At 40.6% G+C, this 26,517-nt stretch overlaps 1 protein-coding gene across 1 annotated transcript in view; it reads left to right on the top strand.

Moving 5' to 3' along the window:
• The first annotated feature begins 1,841 nt into the window (after positions 1–1,841).
• Positions 1,842–26,517, top strand: part of LOC136867021 (transmembrane protein 53) — a 266,998-nt gene continuing 242,322 nt past the window's right edge. The window contains exon 1 of the mRNA XM_067144117.2: positions 1,842–1,963. The gene's annotated coding sequence lies outside the window, so the exon portion shown is untranslated. The remainder of the gene's footprint in view (positions 1,964–26,517) is intronic.

Here is a 26,517-nt window from a genome sequence, read left to right as displayed (position 1 = left end):
TCATCACTTACAAGCTGCAACAAATCAAACTTTCAACCTTTACTTCTCAACCACTTATTTTGGATTAAATTTTTATTTCACCTTCTCACCTCTGGAAACCCTTGTCTAAACCCAGCCACAGGTATCCCAGCTTAAGAAATAAGCTCCATTTTCTACATAGTGTACAGTCACCAATGCTGCCACTTATATTATGCTCATCGTAGGTTGTATGTGTACTAAGAGAGAACAAATGTATCACATACTAGCATATTTACACATTCAACTCTCTCCTTTTGTACTAGTACTGCCAGGTGTAGGTCTCAATGGCAAACTACCAGTCAGTTCCTTGTTATCACTGCAGGGTTTGTCTGGCTCCATGGCTAAATGGTTAGCGTGCTGGCCTTTGGTTACAGGGGTCCTGGGTTCGATTCCCGGCAGGGTTGACAATTTTAACCATCATTGGTTAATTTTGCTGACATGGGGGCTGGGTGTATGTGTCGTCTTCATCATCATTTCATCCCCATCACGACGCGCAGGTCGCCTACGGGAGTCAAATCAAAAGACCTGCATCTGGCGAGCTGAACTTGTCCTTGGACACTCCCGGCACTAAAAGCCATACGCCATTTCATTTTTACTGCAGGGTTTACTTATGAATTCATGTAACTGTAGATGTAGAAAAACCCCTACAATTTATGTATTAAAAAAAACCATGACCAAAGTGTAACTAACAAACTAAATAAAACTATACAATGCTTAGCCAAGAGGCTGTTTCCTACTTCTTCACATCCTTTACCCTCCTCCTTCTTCCCTCACCCTCTAGGAGGCCTGCCCTACCCGTTCAGGGTGGGGAATGAAAGCTTTTCATGATGATGATGCCTCCACGGTATGCACTAACCATGCATCTTGGTAAGTGTGCTAGTTACCAACTGATGAGCCCAAATTGGCACACTGGGACGAAACACTGGCAACCAAGTATTAGTTAGCTGGAAAATGTATAATGTCCGATAATGGACCAATTATGTTGGAATTAGACCCCTCTGTGTTGGTGCGATATAAAGCAACTTGTAAATAAATCTGTAGAGTAGCAAGAGAGGTAGGATAGGCCTACAGTAGCCTACGTATATATATTAGAAAGGTTCATTATTTATTTAAACTCGTTTAAGAAAGAAATTTTATCTGGCTCCTTGACTGAAAGGTCAGAGTACTGGCCTTCTGTTCAGAGGGCTCCAGGTTTGATTCCTGGCTAGGCCAGCTATTTCAACTGCAAATAGTTAATTCCTCTCACTCAGGGATAAGATGGTTTTGTTTGTCGTAATACACATCTCATCACCCACATACAAATACACCACACTACGGACCACCACAGAAACACAAAATAGCAAAAACCTAACTCCTGAGACAATTTAACTCAGCAAGGGCATCCAGTCGTAAAACTGGGCCGAATCCACGTTAAGTTCTAACGCCAAGAAAATGGGGAAAAGGCCAAGAAGAAGAAGGGAAGAGTTCAAAGAGGTAGCAGAAGAAGAAGGAAAAGGAAGAAATTTAGTATAATAAGTGTTTCCCAAGGAAGTTCAATGGAAAGCAGGAGCATGTCAGAAACAAACAAAATAAAAAATAATAACAAGTTTCGGGGCTCCGTAGTAGCCAAATACACCGACTATTAGAAATGCTCTAAAACAAAAAGTTAATGAATGATCGCGATTAACCCTAACAGGTCAGGGCGATACACCCCTCATATTCTCTTCCTTCAATACGCCAGTATTATGTTTTAATTATGCACCTTTTGCCAAATGAGAGCGCACTTTAACTGCGATTACTCCATTCGGCGCGGTGTCCCCTGTCGGGTGATCTGTGTGAGTGGTCGGTGGGGGAGGCGGACGACTTGCACTGACAGTAGCAGGCAGGGAAGTGAAGTTTGTTAACGAGTGTTGCATTGTGCGCTTGTTTGAGAATCGCCGGTCGAGCCTTGCTGCGTCTATAATTGGTATGTACGAGTCAATTTATCATATATATCCTATTCTTGTCGCGACTGCTTTAATTACGAAGTTCTAAGCTATCCAATACCGGTACATCGCGAATTTCAGAATGTTCCTCTTTGAAGAAAAGGTTAAATATTACTTACAGCCAGCACGTGCTGTTTTGTGAACATGTCAAAACAACTTCAAGGCAATATTATAAATTATTTCAGCTTTACTTTTGAATCAGCTTCCGAACATATTTCCCTCCTGGGTGCGGTAAAGTCTTACTACATTCATTTGTTCGGAACATAACCGGTTACAAAAACCACTCATAATACGTTTATTTTAATTGGTTCATTCTCCGGTGTTATGACATTCCAAAGCACTTTTAATGCACTTACTTTAACTGGACAATTTGTCGGTGCAATGACATTTCAAGGTAATGTCTGAAACGTACCGGTACCGGTACTCTACGTTTAATGAAAGTGTTAAGCTTGTCACTTGTTATATTTGCATTCTGGCCGCAGTTTATAACACCTAACAGAAGACGAATTGGCTGGTAATGATTTGGAAGGCAAATGGCAATGTATAAATTTAAAGAAATTAAAAAATTCAATTTAGGTATGCTCTTCCCGGTGAATAAGTGAGGTTATACTGCTCACTGGGCCTATAATCTTATGAAATGCATTAACACTTTGCTACAGATTCTATATTATTTCCAATAAACTACTAACATTTAAATGCTATATCCAGCCTAAAGTCAAATTCTCCCATAATACTGCAATAATGGTAACAGAAAAAGTAATTTGTTTGACAGGAGCTTAGGAATAAAGCAAACTCTGATTGATATTTGTAGTGTGTTATGCCTTATGTGTTGGAAATAAAAACCCATATTTAAATACAGCTACTGACCTGTCCAAGGTTTTTGATAGGGTAGATCATGGGAGACTGCTAACAAACATGAAGGCTGTTGGACTAGAGAAAATAATGGTTGGATGGGTGGCCACATTTCTAGAAAATAGAATTACCGGGCGAGTTGGCCGGGCGAGTTGCACAGCTGTGAGCTTGCATCAGGGAGATAGTGGGTTTGAATCCCACTGTCGGCAGCCCTGAAAATGGTTTTTCATTTTTTCCCCATTTACACACCAGGCAAATGCTGGGGCTGTACCTTAATTAAGGCCACGGCCACTTCCTTTCCATTCCTAGGCCTTTCCTATCCCATCGTCGCCATAAGATCTATCTGTGTCGGTGTGACGTAAAGCAAATAGCAAAAAAGAAAATAGAATTAGATTGGGTGAAGCATTATCTGATCTGTAACGATTAAGAGGAAGATCCCGCAAGGCAGTATTATAGGACCTTTAGGGGCCTATGTTTTCTTATGTAGCCTATATGAATGATATGAATAAAGAACTGGAATCACAGATAATTTTTTTGCAGATTATGTTATAGGGTCTACTGCATAGAGTAGTAAATGAGTTACAGGATTGTAGACATGATGATAAGCTTTGGGCTTTTGCCATGTCAAGTAAAAAAAGTGAAACTCTTTATCCATTTCACAGAGAACTTTGCTCTGCGTCTTCTGAATTAAAATCTCTACTGTTCACGAGGAAGACTTCTCCACTAATGAAGGTTTGAATTTAAGAATGCTTTACCATTGCTCTATAGTAAGTGACCATTCGTCAATAGATTGCTCACTGTACGCTGGCCTTCCAAGTGGGAGCTGACGACACCATCTAAGCTCAAATTACACCATATATGCATTGCAAGGTGAGAGCAAGGTCATGAGACGAATCAGGAATGAAGTGGTAGAAAACATAAATAGAAATAAAATAAAGTGCAATGAAAGACTCACAGGATAGAGAAAAAGAATGTATGTAGAAAGACAGAGGACAGTGAGTGTGAGCTGGTCGGAAGGGTAGGCATAACAGGTGTACACACGTTACGAAAGTATGACACTTTAAACATAGCCTGGAATGTACCATCTGGTGATGAGGATCGTACAAATTTGGAAAACACTCAAGCGAAAATCATTAAGGGCTGGCAACCATGTATTACTTAATTGATAGCCAGTGTCCATGTTGAAATTGTTAGGATTTTTATGTATTTCCACAGATTCCCGTATAATCCTAGACCTGTAGTATTTGGTGTGCGTAAGAGCTCGAACATCTTGGAACACGACATCATGACCTGATGATAGGGTGTGCTCAGCTATTGCTGACTTGTCTGGGTGGTGGAGACGGATATTTCATTGGTATTCCTTGATACAAGTAGCCTACCAATGGACCGGCATGTTTGGCCAATTTATACCTTGCCCCACGTACAAGGAATTTTGTACTCCCCAGGGTGTAATAGTGGGGACAATTTGTCCTTGCTTTTACCTAAACTGTGAGCAAGTTTAGTGATGGTGCCAAACATGGTTTTTATATTGTGCTTGCAGAGGACCTTGGCAATTCGATCTGTGGTGTGAATGTAAGGCAGGTAGGCAGTTCCCTTCACTTCTTCTTTCTGTGAGCTTTATTTAGTTGTCCCTCTGGGATGCAGGGCTGTATGAATCTGTACATCGTAGTAACAATTACCCTTAAACGTGACTGAGGGTGTCCATCTCCTCCTGGATATGTGATGGCTCACAAATTCATGTCACCCTTGTGGTGAGTGTAGTGAGAATGCCCTGCTTTTGTGATGGATGGTTATGAGAATCTTCATGGAGATAGCGATTTGTATGGGTAGGCTTATGATAAATGGTATATCGTAAGGAGCTCTCCTGTTTCTTTCTTACCAGAATATCCAAGAAAGGAAGGCATCTGTCTGACTCCATCTCCATAGCAAATTTAATTGAAGGATGTTGGTGATTTAGGTGGTTTAGAAATAGATGAAGTTTCTCGGGACCTTGTGTCCAGACCACAAATGTATCGTCAACATACCTCCACCAAATCATAGGTTTGACGGGTGGCGAAGCAATAGCTTCCTTCTTAAAATGCTCCATAAAGAGCAAAAGTGGGCTTCCCATAGCCACACCATCTGTCTATCCATAAAATTGTCCATCCCTCAAGAAATAGCTCGAAGTCATGCAGTGGTGAATTAGCTTAGTAATGTCCTTGGGGAACAGATGCTCAGTGAGAGACATGACCGAGTCAATCGGAACTTTAGTGAACAAAGTTGCCCATGAAACTCGCCAGAAGTGCATTGGATTGAAGGGTTATGGTTGACAGCTTATTGACAAAATATGGAGTGTCCGTAACGTATAATTCAGTACATCCTGTATGTGGCTGAAGCAGTTTGCTTAGGTATTTGGCCAGAGCATACATAGGAGAACCTGCCGCAATAACGATTGGCATGAGCAGTGTTGCCAACTTATATGTTCAAGATCCGCTAAATACTACTAAAAATGCGCTAAAATTCTGCCAAGAAATCCAATCTCAAATAATGAGCAATAAAAATGAGCAAACCGGATGAGTTGGCCGTGCGGTTAGAGGCACGTGGCTATAAGCTTGTATCGGGGAGATGGGTTCGAATCCCACTGTCGGCAGCCCTAAAGATGGTTTTCCGTGGTTTCCCATTTTCACACCAGGCAAATGCTGGGGCTGTATGTTAATTATGGCCATGGACGCTTCCCTTCCAACTCCTAGGCCTTTCCTATCCTATCGTCGCCGTAAGACCTATCTGTTCACAATTAAGTATTTAATTTATTTTCCACCTAGTCGATACAATGATTGCTTAAGGCAATTTTTAATGGTCAAAAGTGGTACATGTTTCGTATATTATCAACATCTTCAGCCACATAACACTGTTTAGATGAAAAATATATAAAATTGACAAAGTAATGCTTTAGAGGAAGTGTCCTTAAAATTAATTTTACTTTGTCAATTTTATATATTTTTCATCTAAACAGTGTTATGTGGCTGAAGATGTTGATAATATACGAAACATGTACCACTTTTGACCATTAAAAATTGCCTTAAGCAATCATTGTATCGACTAGGTGGAAAATAAATTAAATACTTAATTGTGAATCTATTGAAGTGCGATACGGACCATGAAGCTGATTTTATGTAGACCTATCTGTGTCGGTGCGACGTAAAGCCACTAGCAAAAAAAGAGCAATAATAATAACAAATATCTGCACTCACCTGATCTGTGAGTTTTACTGGGATTAACCCCTGCCTGCGAGCTGGCAAGCTAAAGCTTGTAGGCGTTTTAGTGCTGGGTGCAAACTAGGTGAATCCCCTACCTCAAGGGCCACACACAAAACAGGCCAGTTCATTAAACAGTCTTCCTTCATAGCATAAATATAAATGCTACTTTCTCACAGTTTCAATATCTGTTGTCATTCGTCAACTAAGATAAAAGTACCCTTTCCCCACGCATTACAAATTTATGACAACATGATCTCATAACATCAAATCCAAATAACATGTTTTCCTCATGCAACTGCTAGGTCCTGATAAGAAATACGGAATAGCTTGGAGACAGACTGGAGTACAAAATTTAGAAAAACCGTAAAATGGATAAACCACTAAATTCCGCTATAATAAATCTAGAATTCCACCAAAAAATCCGCTGTCCGCTAAATGATATATTTCTCCGCTGGCGGTCTTCTAATTCTGCCAGATTTAGCGGAAAATCCGCTAAGTTGGCAACACTGGGCATGAGGGGAACGTCTTGTTTATGGATTTTTTAAAGTGCATATAATCTTGGTGGCACTGCATCCCCTGGAGTCGGATGTTTTGAAATTGATGATTGCCTTAAGAACTTCACAGTGGCGTTGGACTCATGAGTGTTAGGGTCACATGAGCTCAGTCTGTAAACTGGCTCTGGCAACATGGCTGAGATCTTGTTCTTATATTCATCATTGCCCATGACCACCGTCGCATTACCTTTATCAACTGAGAGAATGGTCAGTTCAGAATCATCTTTGAGTTCCTTCATAGCTCTCCTCTCACCTCTTGTTAAATTGGGTACGGGCACAGCAGCAGACCTTACTAGAATCACATATTTCTGTTGTACCTCCTCAGAAAACAAAACATGCTTCTTGTATGGCAGATTTTATCTTGTCGTTGTTTGTGGATGGCTGCCTCAACGGAGGTAATTAACTCCTCAGTGGGAATTTTAGAGGGAGCAACAGCAAAATTAAATCCCCTAGCTAGAACTGCTGTTTGGTTCTTGCCCAAGGATTTCTTAGAAAGATTGACGGCAATTTTACTAGCATCAGGGTTCGTGCGGGAGATTGCCTGTTTCTGAGGCAATCGGAGGAACTTAAATTTCTGCCTAAATGACACCTGGTTGAATTTGCATTCAACCTGTGTAGCAGTAATGCAATTGAAAGACCACCACAATTCCTGAGAGAGAGTGTTGTTTAAAAGCAGGTGTAAGTAAAATACCTCTCAGGAGTCTGAGTCCAGTTCCTTACGAGTGTGATGCACTCTCTCGATCACAAGAGCCTTGGTAGTGCACCGATGTTTTCTCCTGGTGGTAGGAGTATTTAAAGAGTGCTTCAGATTCACACAGTTGGGAATGATGTTATGGTCCCGGCATCTCAGAAGAAAGCATAAAGAAGAAGGAAGAATAGATTTCTATCTCCTTTATTTGCTGAGTTTAGAGGCCTTCCTAAAGGTATCCTCCCCATAGAGGTTTCTAATGTTTTGATTGATGCTTTCGCAGCCCCTGAGGAGGATACTAATCAGGCACATGATTATGTCAAGTGGCAATAGAGGGCCAAACAGTAGACCCTGCCAGCATGTGAGACAAACTCTAAAGAAAAAGTTTCACTTTAGGAGTGTTTAAGAAAACAAAACATGCTTCTTCTATGGCAGATTTTATCTTGTCGTTGTCTGGCCAAGGAGGTGAGGACAGAACAAAGGTCTACCCCTCCTACTTGCATGGAGAATAGTAGATACCCAGGAAGATGCATGAAATGGGAGTAGAAGGCAGGAGACCAAGAGGAAGACCAAGTTATAGAAGGCTGAAAGGAGAGGCGGGATGGGTGAAGAAAACGGGAGGACGGGACCAAAGTGACAACGGAGAGATGGTGGGAAGACAGAAGATGATGGAAAGGCCAGGGGCTGGAAGCTGCGCAAGATGATGAAGATTGCATCGTGGCTAAGGCATAGAGTGGGGAAAGGTAACCCACCACCACGGGGTCTGGACTTCCTCACATTTCTCCCACCTGTTTGTGCGTGACACTATCATAAGCGTTGCTTTCGCCAGCTATGCTCATATTGACAAGCTTTACATACCGTTTGTATGGAACAGTGAAGCAGTGCCATCAACTCGTGGGAAACCAAATGCAAGCTATGCAATTCGTACCAAACTAAAAGGAATTCCACATGTGTAAATCCATGGTAAATGCTAGTTAATGTAAATCTAGAACAAGGTTTAGGCAAAATTGCAGGGGTTTAATTTACATTATGACACTACCTTGTAGAATTGTGTGAATGTTGAGTATTCAGCTCATAGTCTGGTTGGAACCTCAACAGATCTGCTGTCAGCTGTCACAGATAGCATACGCATCCCTAAAGAGGTGTACCAGGGAAGTGAGGAGTGAGGTAGCTTCCCATTGCTTTCCTTACCAAGTCAAAAGTTACCATTACACATCAGTCTGCCAAGCCCACTGAAGTGTGTGCACCAACCGACCCTGCGAACAAATAGTGCATGATGCAACTGCTCATAAAAGGCAAGATCAAAGGGAAACATGGATGATGGCAGAGAAGATTATGGTCGCAGAACCTCCGACAATGATTTGACAATACAGCAACTCTGATATGTTATATGAAAAACAGAAAAAATTACTCTATGATGATCGCCAACCTTCTGTGAGGAGAAGGCACCAGAAGAAGAATGGAATTAAATGCAGTTTCGGAAAAACAGCCTAAAATTGCTCGTTTCTTTTTGATTCAAATCCTAGCCAAATTAACTTATTTATATAATAATTATTATTAAATTAATGTCGTAATGGTCCACCTTTTCAATACTATAATATGCAATATTTTTTAATTACGTTACTAAACTATGGACTAGTTTCGGCCTTGGATGGCCATCTTCAGCCTTAATGTAATACATCTAATAACTAAACAAATGTACAAACACACAGTTGACATAAAAACAAATGTACAAACACACAATTGACATTAAAATCTGCGATGAAATGTGTGTATAATTTGAAAAATAAATTAGGCTCTAAATTCTTAGCATCTGGAGTATGCTCATCATCCAGACTCTTTCTTGCATTAATATTCATAGAATTGTTAGTTCCATCACTGCCAATCATTACAATTTCAATTGCAAAATGGGAACTGGTAAATATTGATTCTGTAGTCAGATCATCAATCACCAAATCTACTTGTGTGGTGTTAGCAGTATGCAAGCCACTGGATGCCACTGTAAATAACCACCAGCTGACACAGAACTGCTAGATAGTGTTTCCACATCAACCAACGTAAATAAAATGAATTGTTCTCGTAGTGCTTGTTGAAATCATGCTGAAATGCTGTTGGACATTGTCAGGACGGCACATGAAGATATGGTTAAAGCAGACACATTATTAATTTGTGGCTGGTATAAATTCGCAATTCATTGCGGTGTCCATGAAGTTAACTTGAATAAATGATAGATAAAATTAATGAATTGAAGGAGAGAGCGTGTTAGTTAAATGGCATGGGTTATAGGAAACTTACCTCTCGTTGCGGCATGATTTTAACAAGCATTATGGGAACATTTCATTTTATTTACGTTGGTTGATGTGGAAACACCATCTAGCAGTTCTGCGTCAACTGGTGGTTATTTACAGTGGCGTCCAGTGGCTTGCATACTGCTAACACTAATCAAGTAGATTTGGTGATTGACGATCTGACTACAGAATCAACATTTACTAGTTCCTGTTTTGCAATTGAAATTGTATGGTGATCACAATTCATACAGATCAAAACCATGAAGTTTATATCCTATCATTATTTACATCATTCTTTCTGTAATGTGTTCCTTGGTTCAGTACCCTCAGGTGTTTTTGATTTTTTTTTTTTAATGTCCACACAGAATTTAGTTAAAAGGGCTTAAGTGAAACTGTGCATTGACTCACATTATCAATCAATCAATCAATCAATCAATACTGGTCTGCATTTAGGGCAGTCACCCAGGTGGCAGATTCCCTATCTGTTGTTTTCCTAGCCTTTTCTTAGATGATTAAGTGATGCTTAAGTGAAACAATGCATTGACTCACATTAGCACTCCTAGTCGTAGAAAAAGGCAAACTGCTAATCTAATCGACCGGATAATTATGATTAAGAAAGGATTGTAAATTTTAGGAATAAATAAAGAATATATTCTCATACTTTATTATATTTTATTCACCTAAAATTTGTAGCTCATATCCCTTGGATGTTTTCAACATTGAGTTGCTTGCCTCAAGCACTATAGATTTTTTTTTTTTTTTAGTAAGGTTATAAACCCTTAACTGTGGACATGCAGTTTGTGTGACCATGGCAGAAGAATAAACTAATCCCTTTTAGCACTTGACCCTCTTAGGGTTTCCTTGTTTATAATACCTTCCTGGCTTCATCAGAACTATTATCCATGTTCATTTTGCTGCCTTTAGTATCAGTGTAGCCTAGACAATAAGCAGTTGCATTTTATAACAGTCAGAGTGATCGTACATCCATGGTTTTTAGCTGAAAACAGGTTACAAATAATTTGTCCATTGTTAACAGTGAAAGATGTTGTGCACAGAAGAAACACATATAACAACCAGGATTTGAATACCTTTCTAAAGGGAGGCATTCATTTCTCAAATTAAAGTTTTAATTAAGTGTAATTTCAGCAACGGGATACAGAATTGCCTTAAACACTGGAGAAAAATCTACAAGGATATAGCTTAATAGTACTTAAGTGTCACTCACCAGTGGCAGATTCCATATCTGTTGTTTTCCTAGCCTTTTCTTAAATGATTTCAAAGAAATGTATTGAACATTTCCCTTGGTAAGTTATTCCAATCCCTAACTCCCCTTCCTATAAACAAATATTTACCCCAGTTTGTCCTCTTGAATATCAACTTCATCTTCATATTGTGATCTTTCCTACTTTTAATGACACCGCTCAAACTTATTCGTCTGCTAATATTCCATGCCATCTCTCCACTGACAGCTCGGAACATACCGCTTATGATATACTGTAGATTCCCATAGGGGACCTGAAATATTTGATCTAAATGATGTCCAGTAATGTCTAATAATGGACCAAATATATTGGTATAACATACCGCTTAGTCAAGCAGCTTGTCTCCTTTCTCCCAAGTCTTCCCAGCCCAAACTTTGCAATGTTTTTGTAACGCTACTCTTTTGTTGGAATTCCCAGAACAAATCAAGCTGCTTATCTTTGGATTTTTTCCAGTTCTCGAACCAAGTAATCCTTAGCTGACTTCTTTGCTAGATTCAATTTCCTAGTAAGTTCCTTCAATTTCTCCTTACTTCCACAGCCATTTCTAACTGTATTTCTTTTCAACCTGCACCTCTTCCTAAGTCTCAACTTCTCTGTTATAATATAGTGGGTCTTTACCATTCTTTACCATCTTTAAAGGTACAAACCTATTTTCACATTCCTCAACAATTGCTTTAAACCCATTCCAGAGTCTGTTTACATTTTTATTTACTGTTTTCCACTGATCATAGTTACTTTTTAAAAACTCCCTCATGCCTCTTTTATCAGACATATGTGGTTCTGCCTATTAGTCCTACTTTTAGAAACTTCCTTTTTATCACATATATATGTTTAACTATAACAAAATCAGCTTTGTGGTTGCTAGTACCATCTATTACTTCGGTTTCACTATAGAGCTCATCTGGTTTTACCAGCACCACATCCAGAATATTCTTCCCTCTAGTTGGTTCCATCACTTTCTGAATCAGCTGTCCTTCCCATATTAACTTATTTGCCATTTGTTGTTCATGCTTCCTGTCGTTCGCATTACCTTCCCAATTGACATTTGGTCAATTGAGATCTCCCGCTACAATCACATTCTTTTCCATATCATTTCCCACATAGCTTATCAAATATCTTATCAAATACTGTAATTCTGTATCAGCGTCAGCGCTATACTTTCCTGGTCTGTACACTCCAAAGAGATTAAGTAAGTAAGTAAGTAAGTAAGTAAGTAAGTAAGTAATTAAGTAATTCATCTTTATTCGTGGCGAAGTTAGGGCTCAAGGCCCTCTCTTACACTTAACCACAGTATTTAAAATAATTAACATACATACAGTATAATATTTAAATACAACAAATCTTTTTAAAATAATATGGTACTAATAGAAAATAGATTGTAATAAAAAACTATTATAGAATGTACAGTACGACAATCTAAATGTACGTGATTATAAATATAAAACTACACTAGTGATAATAAGAGACAGAAACACAGTAAAAACCTATAACTAGCTAATATATTTCTCATTTTTATGAAAATATGCTCATTCACGCACTCATTCACACTACTCACCTCGAAAAGTCAGCTAGAAGTATTCAGAAAGTGATTTCGGCAATCCATCTTAAGTCTCCTACGAGAACGCAAATCCCTAATGGTAGCAGGTAGGGTATTCCACAGCCTCGCGGCAGTGGCTACAAAGGAGCGGTTGTAGGTCCTGGAGTGACTGAGAGATATTGTTAAACAGGAGCCAGATTGTGTATCGTGGTTATGATAGGAGGAAAGGTAATTAAATTTTGAAGAGAGATAATTCGGTACACCTGTGTTTAGAACTCCATGCAGAAGGGACAACATGTGGAGACTGCGACGCTCATGAACACGAAGCCATGACAACTCCCTGTAATAAGGTGAAATGTGAGAACCATATCGCAGCTTAAATATGAATCGAATACAGGTGTTTAAACTCCGTTCAAGCATCTTGTTATTGTCTTGAGATATGTCCGTAAGTACAGTGTCGCAGTAGTCTAGAATTGGTAAGATTAGGGATTTTACCAGTTGTATTTTAAGATGTTTTGGAAATATAGTAGAGTAGCGTTTGAGAGGAAAAAGGGATTTCTGCACTTTACGGCATGTATTTGTCACTTGTTCAGTTCAATTTAGTGTCTCAGTCATTATAACGCCTAAGTTTCTTACTGACGTACAATAGGGCACGACAATATTATTTAAAATAATTGGGGGTACATGTCTTCTTTTTAACAAGTTAAGGTTTCTTTTGGTACCAAATATAATAGCCTGAGTTTTGTTAGGATTCATTAACAAGCTGTTATTTTTTGCATACTGGTAGTCATTCAGTCGTCGTAAGTCAGAATTTATTCTGTCAATGGCTACATCTGTGTATTGTGGGTATGAGTGATAATAAATCTGAAGATCATCTGCATAGATATGGTACTTGCTATATTTCAATGCGTCCCCTATGTCGTTCACACTAACAACAAATAAAAGTGGGCCCAAAACCGACCCCTGAGGTACACCTATTGACTTGTTGTGCCATCCTGAGTACATTTTTCCCCACTGATACTCGTTGCCGACGGTCAGTGAGGTAGTAGCTAAAAAATATAAGAGATGTCATATTAAAGTTGAGACTACGGAGTTTCAAGGTTCCTGTTATCTTTAGAAATGAGCCTCACACCTAGAATTTCATGTTTCTCGTCTTTAACTTTTTCGTAGCTTACAAATTCTTCTTTCACCAGAATTAATACTCTCCCTCCTACCATTCCTATCCTACGATACACACTCCAGTTCTGTGAGAAAATTTCTGCATGCATTTCTCAGCCATGATGCAACTCCTATTACAATATCTGGTAAGTATATATCTATTACAGTATCTAATAAGTATATATATATAGAATTATATAAAATAAAATAACAGAAATATAGGTGATTTGTTTTTGGAAACTCCTCTTAAGGGGAACTAAAAATGTGGTGAAATTTTAAAATGAGAATTTATAGAGTATTATTTATCTCTATTAAAATAAAGAAACGTGTATTTTTAGTTTTCGGAAATACCACTTGGGTGGAGGGGGGGGGGGTAAAAGTGACTGAAAATGGTGTTGAATTCTTTTAATTAGGCTACTGATATCTCAAAAATGAAGATGTTACAGACGTGAAATTTGATATTTGGGAATCTGCATTAAAAGTAAAGAAACACGTATTCTCGAAAAATCCAATGAAGGGGTGGGTGGGGGGGGAGGAGGTGAAAGAATTGAAAAATTAATTGACTTAATTGTATGATAATACTTACATCTAATAAAAACTAAAGTTGTTACAGACATGAAAATTGGTATTTGGATCTCCTTTAAAGACAAAGAAAACCCGTTTTTTGGGTGGGGGGAATCATCTTGGGGGGCGTGAGTGAAAAAGAGTTGAATTCCTTTCATTAGGACACATAAATCAAAAACTGAAGAAGTTAGAGTCGTGATAATTGGTATTTAGAAGATCCTTTACTGTTAAAGAAACAAGTATTTTTTGCCTGAAAATTCACATGGGGGGGGGGGAGGAGTGTAAAAGGAAGTGAAACAAAGTTTATTATGTTTATGGGGATACTTATATCTCAAAACTGAAGGTAATAGACGTGAACATTGGTGTTTAGAATCTCCTTTAAACATAAAGAAACACGCCTTCTTTTAATTTTTTTGGGGGGGAGGGGGTAAATGTACTTAACGGCGGTGGGGTGTAAAAGGAGGTGAGACCAATTGATGTTACTGTTCATAATGTACTTATAAGGAGCCTCCGTTGCTCAGGTGGCAGCGCGCCGGCCTCTCACAACTGGGTTCCGTGGTTCAAATCCCGGTCACTCCATGTGACATTCGTGCTGGACAAAACGGAAGCGGGACAGGTTTTTCTCCGGATACTCCGGTTTTCCCTGTCATCATTCATTCCAGCAACACTGTCCAATATCATTTCGTTTCATTTGTCATTCATTAATCATTGCCCCAGAGAAGTGCGACAGGCTTCGGCAATCGGCACAATTCCTATTGTCGCCGCTAGATGGGGGTTTTATTCATTCCGTTCCTGACCCTGTCGAATGACTGGAAACAGGCTGTAGATTTTCGATGTACTTATTCTGATCATAAACCGATCATTTTTAATCTTTCCTGGGTTCGTTTACAAGAGCCATCTTTTCCTTCGGAGAACGTTCTTGGATTACAGTAGATTCTCCTGGCATATAAATAAAAATTTAAACACATTTGAAATAAGCGATAGGAATGAGATTGACCGTCCAATGATTCACCTCTATAATAAGGCCAATAATGCACGGAAGTACAGTATGTCATTCGTATCGCCAGAAATCCCGCACGCTTGCCTACGTGCGACAATGGTGCTGGTCACATTGTCAACAGTGATAATGGCAGCAGATGTAATTTACCGCCCAAGTAGCGGTCTTGCATCTTGCTGTGGGGTCCAGAACATCAATAATAATAATAATAATAATAATAATAATAATAATAATAATAATAATAATAATAATAATAATAATAATAACTGATCCAACTGATATCACCCAATCTAATTGTAATAATAATAATAATAATGTTCTGGACCGTCGTCAAATGTGCGGACCGCGCTGGAAACGGGTCCTGGAAAATGACTAAGAATGCAGTCCGGCCGCGGGTTCAGTATCGCCAAGGCACCCAAGAAGACACCACGCCGGATCTGAAGGATTTGATCCATATTAAAAATACTTATAGGAAAAGATGGCAAAGATTTAGGGACCCAACTGACCGGGTGGAGGACCTGGACCTAGCCCGGGAAGTACGAAATCGATTTCTGGAAAGAAAGATTGAAAAATGGGAGGAAACTTGCCGTAATCTATTAGAAAACGAGTCAGATCGCGAACTTCGGCGGATTTTATATAAAACAATAAGCATTCAGTTATAAATTTCAGTATAATACCGTAGCGAAGCACGGGTATCTTGCTAGTAAATTAATATACACACTGAAATAAATTCTAACTGCTTATAGGGGTCCAGCAGACAAGGTCAGTAATCTTGACATTCCACATGGATTTATCATCAGCTTTAGTGACATTCATTACTATGGTCATCTGAAGAGAATTCACCAGAGATAACTTGAAGAAATGAGGGTTCAGCACAAGTGATAGAAGGTGTGATTGAGGACAGAACAAACCACAAGCCACATGCTTGCCTGCCCTCTCTGCCCTACATCTTTTACAGAGAATGATCTCCTAAAAGCCACTCCGAGGCATTGGACATTGCAAAATACTGGGCTTGTGTAATATGATCTCACATGTTATGTGTTTTATATCTCAAACAGACTTGTACGTACAACTGTAAATTTGTATGTTTTTGACTTGAGTAAATATCTGCATATTCTTTATTTTAAATAACACTCAATTTAACCCTGTTAACTGCCAAATTTTCTTCCTGTAACCTTATTCAAACTGTTTCCTAGTTTCTTAAAGCACCCATTAAGAGTGAAATATGACACCGAGTACACATTTTGAATAACTGTCATTCGTCATGAGCCCAAAATGGGGATCACCCATAAAGTAACTTCAACAGCAACAAGAAATCAGCTGTGGAAAAAAAGAAGAGGTTATATGTAATCAATAGATTATAAGAAACGAAGTAATATCCTGGATTTAGAGATCATCTACATATAACTTTTCAAAAACACAGTTATGAAGAAACATTTGTTCTTCTTGCAGTTAACATGATTTAAATCAGTGGTATTTAAAGTGAGGTACGTGTACCGCTAGAGGTGTGCGGGGTCTTCTCGAGGGTTACTCATGTTTATCGTAGCTTCTAACTGTTCTCAGTGAGCAGTTGAGAAAAGGGTCGAGCCTGCTCATTTTAAATAAAATCTTGTTTGGATTTAGTCTTTTTGTCTACCTCGACACAGAGTCCCCTTTCCGAACTTTTCATTCTAAAATACCTTTCAGTTTGTACCTCCCATTGACTAGGTATGTAAAAATGCTTACTCATGATGCATTGTTCTTTTTTATATTTTTCCTCAAAATCCATAGATTCACTTCAATTTTTTTTTCAGTAGCAGTGTGTATAGTACAACATTATTTATTGCAATGATAATTATACTTGTGTTTTGGGCTTCTGTAAACTTTACTCCAAAGGAGCTCATCAGATAAAAACTTTGTCACCCTAATGCACACGCACAGATGGATTGTTAAGCCTGTACAGATTGCGCAGAGAAACGAGTCCCGTGCTCAACCGCTCGCGCACTGCCTCTACGTGAGCTTAAGGTTCAAGCGGACAGTGTGTGACAACATGGGTAGATGTAAGGATGTGACAGTGGGGGAAAACGTGGCAATTGTGTTTGACCGTGCCCATGGCCATACAGTGCGTGAAGTTGCTGGATTTGTTGGGGTTTCGCAGGGGACTGTTCATTGTGTCTACAAGCAGCGGTTACTACGTGGCCACGAAACGCGACGTCAGAATTGCGGTCGGAAACAAAATCCCGGCCGAGAGGGACTGGAGGTGCGGTTTGTGAATAAAAATCGCTTCCAGACCCGATAGGAATTGCTACAGTCAGGGAATGACGGTCCATCCCAACCTGATAGCGAGAGAACATTGCGACGGGAACTGCATGTATTGCACATTTGGAGTCGGTCGCCTCGCAAGAGGCCATTACTCATACAGGCACATAAATATGCGCGTCTTCAATGGGCTAGAAATCATCGAATGTGGACAGTAGGTGACTGGCGGAACGTAATGTGGTCTGACGAATCGCGTTTTTCAATGACGCACGTCGTCGAGTGCATCTTGTAGGATTCCAGCAAGATATAGCAGATATCTTGGATTCTGGAGGTCAAATGGACTGTATCGCGATTGACATGTCTAAAGCATTTGATAGGGTGGATCATGGGAGACTACTGGCAAAAATGAGTGCAATTGGACTAGACAAAAGAGTGACTGAATGGGTTGCTATATTTCTAGAAAATAGATCTCAGAGAGTCAGAGTAGGTGAAGCTTTGTCTGACCCTGTAATAGTTGAGAGGGGAGTTCCTCAGGGCAGTGTTATCGGACCTTTATGTTTTCTTATATATATAAATGATATGAGTAAACGAGTGGAATCGGAGGTAAGGCTTTTTGCGGATGATGTTATTCTCTATAGAGTGATAAATAAGTTACAAGATTGTGAGCAACTGCAACGTGACCTCGAAAATATTGTGAGATGGACAGCAGGCAATGGTATGTTGATAAACGGGGCTAAAAGTCAGGTTGTGAGTTTCACAAATAGGAAAAGTCCTCTCAGTTTTAATTACTGCGTTGATGGGGTGAAAGTTCCTTTTGGGGATCATTGTAAGTATCTAGGTGTTAATATAAGGAAAGATCTTCACTGGGGTAATCACATAAATGGGATTGTAAATAAAGGGTACCGATCTCTGCACATGGTTATGAGGGTGTTTAGGGGTTGTAGTAAGGATGCAAAGGAGAGTGCATATAAGTCTCTGGTAAGACCCCAACTAGAGTATGGTTCCAGTGTATGGGACCCTCACCAGGATTACCTGATTCAAGAACTGGAAAAAATCCAAAGAAAAGCAGCTCGATTTGTTCTGGGTGATTTCCGACAAAAGAGTAGCGTTACAAAAATGTTGCAATGTTTGGGTTGGGAAGAATTGAGAGAAAGAAGAAGAGCTGCTCGACTAAGTGGTATGTTCCGAGCTGTCAGCGGAGAGATGGCGTGGATTGACATTAGTAGACGAATAGGTTTGAATGGCGTCTATAAAAGTAGGAAAGATCACAATATGAAGATAAAGTTGGAATTCAAGAGGACAAACTGGGGCAAATATTCATTTATAGGAAGGGGAGTTAGGGATTGGAATAACTTACCAAGGGAGATGTTCAATAAATTTCCAATTTCTATGAAATCATTTCGGAAAAGGCTAGGAAAGCAACAGTTAGGGAATCTGCCACCTGGGCGACTGCCCTAAATGCAGATCAGTATTGATTGATATATAACATCGAAGGCCAAATGAAGGATTTCATCCTGGATGTGTGCAAGGTCAGGTTCAAGCCGGAGATGGGTCTGTGATGTTTTTTTCGTATCGTAGTTTTTCAGTTGAAAATGCCGTGGTGTCAGGAAGGCAGTGCGACTTTAAATCCCCGGCCACAACTCGTTCATGTCTTAGTGCGGGATAAGCTGCGTAAGATGATGATGGTATTATTATTATTTGGCATCCAGCAACACTAATTTATTATTTCTGGTATAATCACAATATACTCTTACTTCAGACGCACGAAGGTAAAACAATTGGATTTTGGAGGTACGCCAACCAGAAAGTTTGAATACCAGTGATTTAAAAAATTCAACACTTCGTCCAAAAACGTGAACAAGTTCTCAGACACAAGAAATTGGCACTGCAGACCTAAGGATTGTTGCAATAATTATGCTGCAATATACCCTCACATGGTAATCACGGCAGTTGATACGTTAAGTATGATTCCTAAATATTTACCTGTCATGAAAAATACTTAAACTGGCACGCACTGTCCAAGAGTTTTACCATATTATTTTATGCTGTGTGCATTAATGAGGACAAACAACTTGTGCTTTGGTAACTGTTGGCTTGCTCACAAAAAAGAGTGTAAGATAAAGTAATTGGGTGCTGCCTGGATCAAGCAATATTTTCAACAAAGTGTTGTATTTTTTCAAACCTTTTAAGTATAATATGTATCACAGAATATGGTGCTTCGCTTTGCCTTTCAGGAATCCTAAACTTTTGTGTACAAGTTTTCAACAACTGATCCACAACAAAAAACAGAAAAATTGTAGAAAATATCCATGAGCATTTACAAGAATTTCTTTCGGAAATTGAACCCAGTACGATTTTAAAGTATTCATTCAAATTATAGCCTTAATAGCAAAATAGATAAGCACAGGGCAGTTCGCTATTAAATTCACTGTACAACTAAAAATAGCCTCACAGTTCACAGTTTGAACACGAACAATCACAGTCTACCGAGCAAGTGGCCGCGCCGTTTGGGTCAAGTAGCTATCAGCTTGCATTCGGGAGATAGTGGGTTCGAACTCTACTATCGGCAACCCTGTAAATGGTTTTTCATGGTTCCCCATTTTCATAACAGGCGAATGCTGGGGCTGTACCTTAATTAAGGCCATGGTCATTTTCTTCCCACTCCTAGCCCTTTTCTATCCCATCGTCGCGGTAAGTCCTACCTGTACTGGGCGAGTTGGCCGTGCGGTCAGGGGCGCTCTGCTGTGAGCTTGCATCAGGGAGTTAGAAGGTTCGAATCCCCACTTTCGGCAGCCCTGAAGATGGTTTTCCGTGGTTTCTCATTTTCACACCAGGCAAATGCTGGGGCTGTACCTTAATTAAGGCCACAGCCGCTTCCTTCCAACTCCTAGGCCTTTCTTATCCCATCGTCGTCATAAGACCTATCTATGTCGGCGCGACTTAAAGCCACTAGCAAAAAAAAAGTCCTACCTGTGTCTGTGCGTCGTGCAACAAATAGTAGCAAACACAGCCGTACATTTACACTCATACGGTAGTCTTCGTTCTTCACGGTCCCACGTCCTTCAGCTGCATTGTTGTGTCTTCTTCGTAGGTTCAGACAGCCTCCTTCGACACTATTGCACGCTGATCCAATATTCCATAGCAATACCCACGCTTCACAGCATTGTCTTTGGACTGAGCCCACTGAATTGCCACAGTCTATGTAGTCTGGCCTGTCTTTTATAGGGAGGCCGTCTCTTCGCCATTCTTCGAACGAGGATAAGCCACTGGAGCTCTCTCGGAGACCGAATTTCCTCGAGCCTCCTTTCTACACCGCTGTGAGGCTTCCGATGACGTAACGGTGGTGATAGCAGATGGGTTAGCCAATCCGCGCCTGTCTTGTCTCTGACTGGTTGCCAGAAGCGAGCAGGGTGGGCCCTACTAGGTGACGTTACTGGTAACTGGGGCGAGTCTAGAAAGCCCCTCTTAAAGTCCTTCCTACAAAATGGTGGAACTCGTAGCAACCTTAAGGAGAGGGCGGTGTGGCGGGGCCCGCCATTTAATTTGGAAGGCCTGGAGGAGCGATCCAACTTAGCCCCGAGTCGCGAGTGACGTCACATAGTAGGGCCCTACCGCTCGCTTCAGCTGGCAACCAGTCCGAGATGAGACAGCCGCGCATTGGCTAGCTCATCACCATTACGTCACTGGTGGCCTTACGGTGGTATAGATATGGGGTTGGAGTTTTAACGAGAACATTCGGTCTCCAGAGAGTTCTGTCGGCTTCTTTTAGTCCGGAGTATCTGGAAAGGCTGGAAAGACAAGCCGAGTGAGCTTCGGTTTAGTTTGAGCTCAGTCAAAGAGCGATACGGTTCAGTTCTGTGAGTGAGCACTGCGGAGTGTGTTTCGGAACACTGAAATGCTGTTGTGAGTGAACTGACGGCGAATACGAGTAGTGCAGCTGAGCGGCCAGGGAGAAGCAGTGCAGCGGAGCGACGTGGGACGTTGATAGAAGACTGCATTGTGAGTGTGAACTTCGTACCAAATACAGACTCCTGAGACTGTTTGCGCGCTCGTAAATTGTGAAGTATACCACGAACGTTGTACACCGAGGGTACATATGACACTTACAAGAGTATGTATAGTGTAATTGTTTCAGCTCATAAGTGTTAGACTGAATAACTAGTTTACTGAATTGTGAGAACACACAAAGGGAGAAAGAGAGCGCTAACTAGAGTGATTGTGAGACTGTGTAATGATATCGATGTTGATTCCCATAGGGTACCTGAAATATTTGTCCCGAATGAGTAAATGTATAATACCAATATATTTGGCCCATTATTGGACATTATACATTTTCCAGCTAACTCATTCCTGGTTGCCAGCGTTTCGCCCCAGTGTGCTAAATTGGGCTCATCAGTTCGTAAATAGCATACCTACCAAGACGCATGGCTAGTGCATATCATGGAGGCCACTGTGTGAGCTACTTGTAGCCACTGGCAGTGCCAATGCACTTTGTCTTAATTTTCAAAAATTGATGCTTGCCTGGCATCAGATGATATCGAAACCTGGGGCTGGCAACCAGGAATGAGTTAGCTGGAAAATGTATAATGTCCAATAATGGACCAACTATATTGGTATGACTATGTAATTGTATAGCAATTAGTAATAGTTATTAAATCTTAGAATATACTTCACCAGTCGTATATTTATTTACGTACTACCCTGCCAATATGTTACAATGTAGCCTAACTGATATGAGTAAAGAACTGGAGTCACAGATAAGACTTTTTGCGGATAATTTTGTACTGTATGGGTTAAAAAAGAATGTACAGGATTGTGAGCGACTGCAAAAAGACCTCGACGAAGCTATGAGGTGGACAGCACACAATGGTATGATGGTAAACCGGGCGAAAAGTCGGGTTATGAGTTTCACCAAGTGGAAAAGTCCTCGCAATTTTAATTATTGCGTTGATGGAGTGGAAGTACTTCATGGGGATCACTGCAAGTACCTGTGTTAATATAAGGATGGATCTTTATTGGGGTAAACACATTAACGGGATTGTAACTAAAGGTTACAGATTCCTTCATATGGTTATGAGTGTATTTAGGGGTTGTAGTAAGGATGTAAAGGAAAGGGCGTGTGTGGTGAGACCAGAGCTGTATTTAGGCATGGACCTAGGACCGGCACGGCAAAAATGAATAGATCTAATATTTTGACAAGGAGATTTTAGAATGCGCGCACTGAAATGAATGATTAAGATGGTTTCGGCACATAAAGCGAATGAGTGTTGAAAGAATGTAAAAAAAGGTGATAGAAATGCAAATGCGAGGAAGGAGAGGCCGCGTACGACCACGATTGAGATGGAAGGACACAATCCACCGCAGTATTATAGAAAGAAACGTGGATTGGGACGGAGTGGTGGAAAGACCGAAGAAAGTGGAGAGGAACCGTATTTGCCCCTAGCCGGCTACAGCTGGTTAATGGGAAATGATGACGATGAATTTTAACATATAGCCCCTTCGGGCGGCGCTACAGTTGTCCATGTGACCTTGGGTGAATCGAAAGGCAACTCATTTTCCATAATACCAAGAGTTATGGAGAAATGTGTGAAAATGAAAGCCACTTTTTATTATTCATTTTGTGGGAGTTTTATTAAGTGTTTTTCGTATTACGTGCACAATATGGATGCTCGAAAACGTTTAAGTGGCACAAAACGTCACCAATTAGCAGAAGAGAGAGCTTTTATCCCAAACACCAAAATTAGACTTTTTTTCCACAGGAACCAAATTATAACTCAACTTCCTCTCATGCAGTCGACGAAAATAAAAATAATGGTACCGGCACAGAAAACCTTTATGTGTATGCCCACGTTTAGTTGTGTTACCGTTGGGTCTACTGCTGAAACTGAAAGTGAAAATCATGAGGATCTACTACTAAAGGAAAATTTTTAAAACCAAACGATGTCCATAAATTTTAGGTTATGAATGATGTTATTAGGCACTACTATGCTAAAAGGCGAGTAAAATAAAATGAGGATAATTTCTATAATTTTATGCGAAAGTGTCCGAACAACGATTCCTGACAAAAGTGCTGTTTGAAAGAGAGCTTTTAAATGGAGACATCATGAAATGTCATCTAGTTTATTCCTGCAACCAAAGATTTGCTTGTGCACTCCTTTTAGGAGGGACATACCAATTTGCAACAGCTGGTTTCAAAGGTTGTCTTATTTTATTCATCAGCGTATATAAAATTAATAGCAACATTGACTTATCAAGTTAGGGACCGGAGGTGTCGTAGTAGTTAAGCTCGGCTCTGGGTGAGAACAAATTACAGTATGGTTCCATTGTGAGGGACCCTCACTAGGATTGAAAACTGCAAAAGATCCAAAAGTAAGCAGCACAATTTTTCTGAGTGATTTCCGACAAACCAGTAGTGTTATGAAAATGTTGCAAACGTTGAGCTGGGAAGACTTGGGAGTAAGGACACTAAGCGGTATGTTTCTAGCTGTCAGTGGAGAGATGACTTGGAATGACGGTAGACGAATAAACTTGAACTGAGTTTTTAAAAGTAGGAAGTAACATAAAGTGAAGGTAAAGTTGGAATTCAAGAGGATGACCTTGGGCAAATATTAATTTATGTTAAGAGGAATTAGGGATTAGAATAATTTACCAAAGGGTGTGTTCGAGAAATTTCCAAATTCCCTAAGGGATAACCACGGTGTCATTCCATTTAGACTTCAACGCCTTAATGATCAAGGCCACCATGCGAGCTTTGCTGAATTCAAACTAAGGTTCCTAAATATTGACGAAGATATTCAGCTGTAAATTATAAATGCTAACTCAGTGAATTTTTAGGCTTACTTGTTTGTTACACAAAGGACAGAAGATTAGGCACCTTTTCCGTTGTAAATCATAGCTGAATCTGTGACAGAGATTATTGTTTTAAGTGGAAGTACACCTGAGCAAGCGGCCTCTCTTAACTTTTTTTTTTTTTTTTGCTAGTGGCTTTACGTCGCACCGACACAGACAGGTCTTATGGCGACGATGGGCTAGGAAAGGTCTAAGAGTGGGAACGAAGCGGCCGTGGCCTTAATTAAGGTACAGCCCAGCATTTGCCTGGTGTGAGAATAGGAAACCACGAAAAACCATCTTCAGGGCTGCCGACCGTGGGTTTCGAACCCACTATCTCCCGGATACAAGCTCACAGCTGCGCACCCCTAACCGCACGGCCAACTCGCCCGATCCTCGTCAGGGTCGTAAGAGAACAAGATTTGACCAAGGAAGGTCTGATAGGAAAGATGAAAGTAAGGAACGACTCAGCTATGGGAACCGTGGTCGCCAACCCAAGCTTCCAAGCTGAGAGCCCCTGGTCCTCCATTTAGTCGTTTCTTACGACAGGCAGGGTATACCGAGGGTGTATTCTACCACCCCTACCCACAGGAGTATCTACCCGAAGTAGAGGGATTGGCTAGACAGAAACAGAAATTAAATCTCAGTTGGGCTGATGCACAAAAATATAGAAATGAGAACAAATAGCATCAGTATATCAGTCACTACTGATCTGCATTTAGGGCAGTCACCCCGGTGGCGGATTCCCTATCTGTTGTTTTCCTAACCTTTTCTTAAATGATTGCAAATAAACTGGAAATTAATTTAACATCTCCTTGGTGAATTATTCCATTCCTTAACTCCCCTGCCTATAATCGAATATTTGCCCCAATTTGTCCTCTTGAAATCCAACTTTATCTTCATATTGTGATATTTCCCTACTTTTAAAGACACCACTGAAACTTACGTCATTCCACGCCATCTCTCTACTGACAGCTCAGTAAATACTACTCAGTCGAGCAGCTCGTCTCCTTTCCCCCAAGTCTTCCGAGCCCAAACTTTGCAACAATTTTGTAACGCTACTCTTTTTTTCGGATATCACCCAGAACAAATCGAGCTGTTTTTTTCTGCATTTTTCCAGTTCTCGAATCAAGTATAGAAACTCTTAAGCAACTCTGAGGATAGCTGGTTAGTCTGGCTCTACTCCGAGGCCAATCCAGCATGGGTAACCTAGGGTTGGCACAGCTCACGGATTACCGAGCATACAGTCCTCCGCACCGACGGCAAGATCGTGGTGTCCCTAGAGGGGGATACTGCTTGGAGTCTGAAGAAATCAAGAGAAAACATAAAACTGAGGAGCCTGGAGTAAGTGGAGTAATTTGATTCCTATCTAGAGGCCCCATGTCGCAACCCTACGTTCCTAAGTCGAAAGCCTTCGGGGAGAAGTAAGTAGAAGTAATGCCACCCTCAGCTAAGGCCCCGTGTCCGCCATTTAGCATCTCAAAAAACAAACCCCATGGCGCAACAGTCTCGAAAGGCCTACCAAGCGGCACTGCTCAGCCCTAAGGCCTGCAGATTACGAGGTGTCGTGTGGTCGGCATGACGAAAACTCCCGGCCGTTATTCTTGACTTTCTAGACCGATTTAGCATCTCACAAGCCGCAAACTGTACAGCAATCGGGAAAAGCACTTTTAACAGAAGTCGTATTTAGCACTAGACATCAAGGACTGAATGTATCTAAACTGCACCTTACAAAACTTAAAACTAAAGGAGGTGTTACTTGACCCTTTACAGATCAACTTTCATGTGAAATCGTTCTCCTCAAGATCACGGTGAAAACTCAAAAAACTATCATGAATGCAACGGTCTTCAAGTCCGTTAGCACAAAGGAGCTGAGGCAGTAAAGGCGTGCTCTGTTCACCCGGAAGGACGAGGATTCGATTCCCTGTCAGGAAGTCGAGAAAGTTTAGAAACCAGATGTTCATTACTGCAGAGGCATTATGGCCCTGAAATTCACTCAGCCTACAGTAAAAATCAGTACCACACTAAATCCTGAGGGCAAAGGCGGTCGGGCTAATCACTGTATCCCACTTAGAGCCGAGGTTACTATTAGGGTTTCTGGAGACCCCAAGTAACCGGGATTTGTCTCGCAAGAGTTCTTTTCCCTGCCAGTAAATATACCGACATAAGAGTGGTGAACTTAAGCACTTTCGAACACCACTGGACTAAACTTCGGCTCAGAAGATCAGTGTGCCATAGCATCTGAGCCACTCAGCCTGGTTTAATAAGTCTCTTCAACATTTTAAAGTTGACTGTATGTCCAGGGGGAAGTTGATCCGGCCCCAGTTGTGGTG

This window comes from Anabrus simplex, chromosome 3, assembly GCF_040414725.1.
Source record: "Anabrus simplex isolate iqAnaSimp1 chromosome 3, ASM4041472v1, whole genome shotgun sequence".
Classification (NCBI taxonomy): domain Eukaryota; kingdom Metazoa; phylum Arthropoda; class Insecta; order Orthoptera; family Tettigoniidae; genus Anabrus; species Anabrus simplex.
The sequence above is the reverse complement of the archived record's forward strand: the minus strand, read 5'-3'. Positions and strand labels throughout refer to the sequence as shown.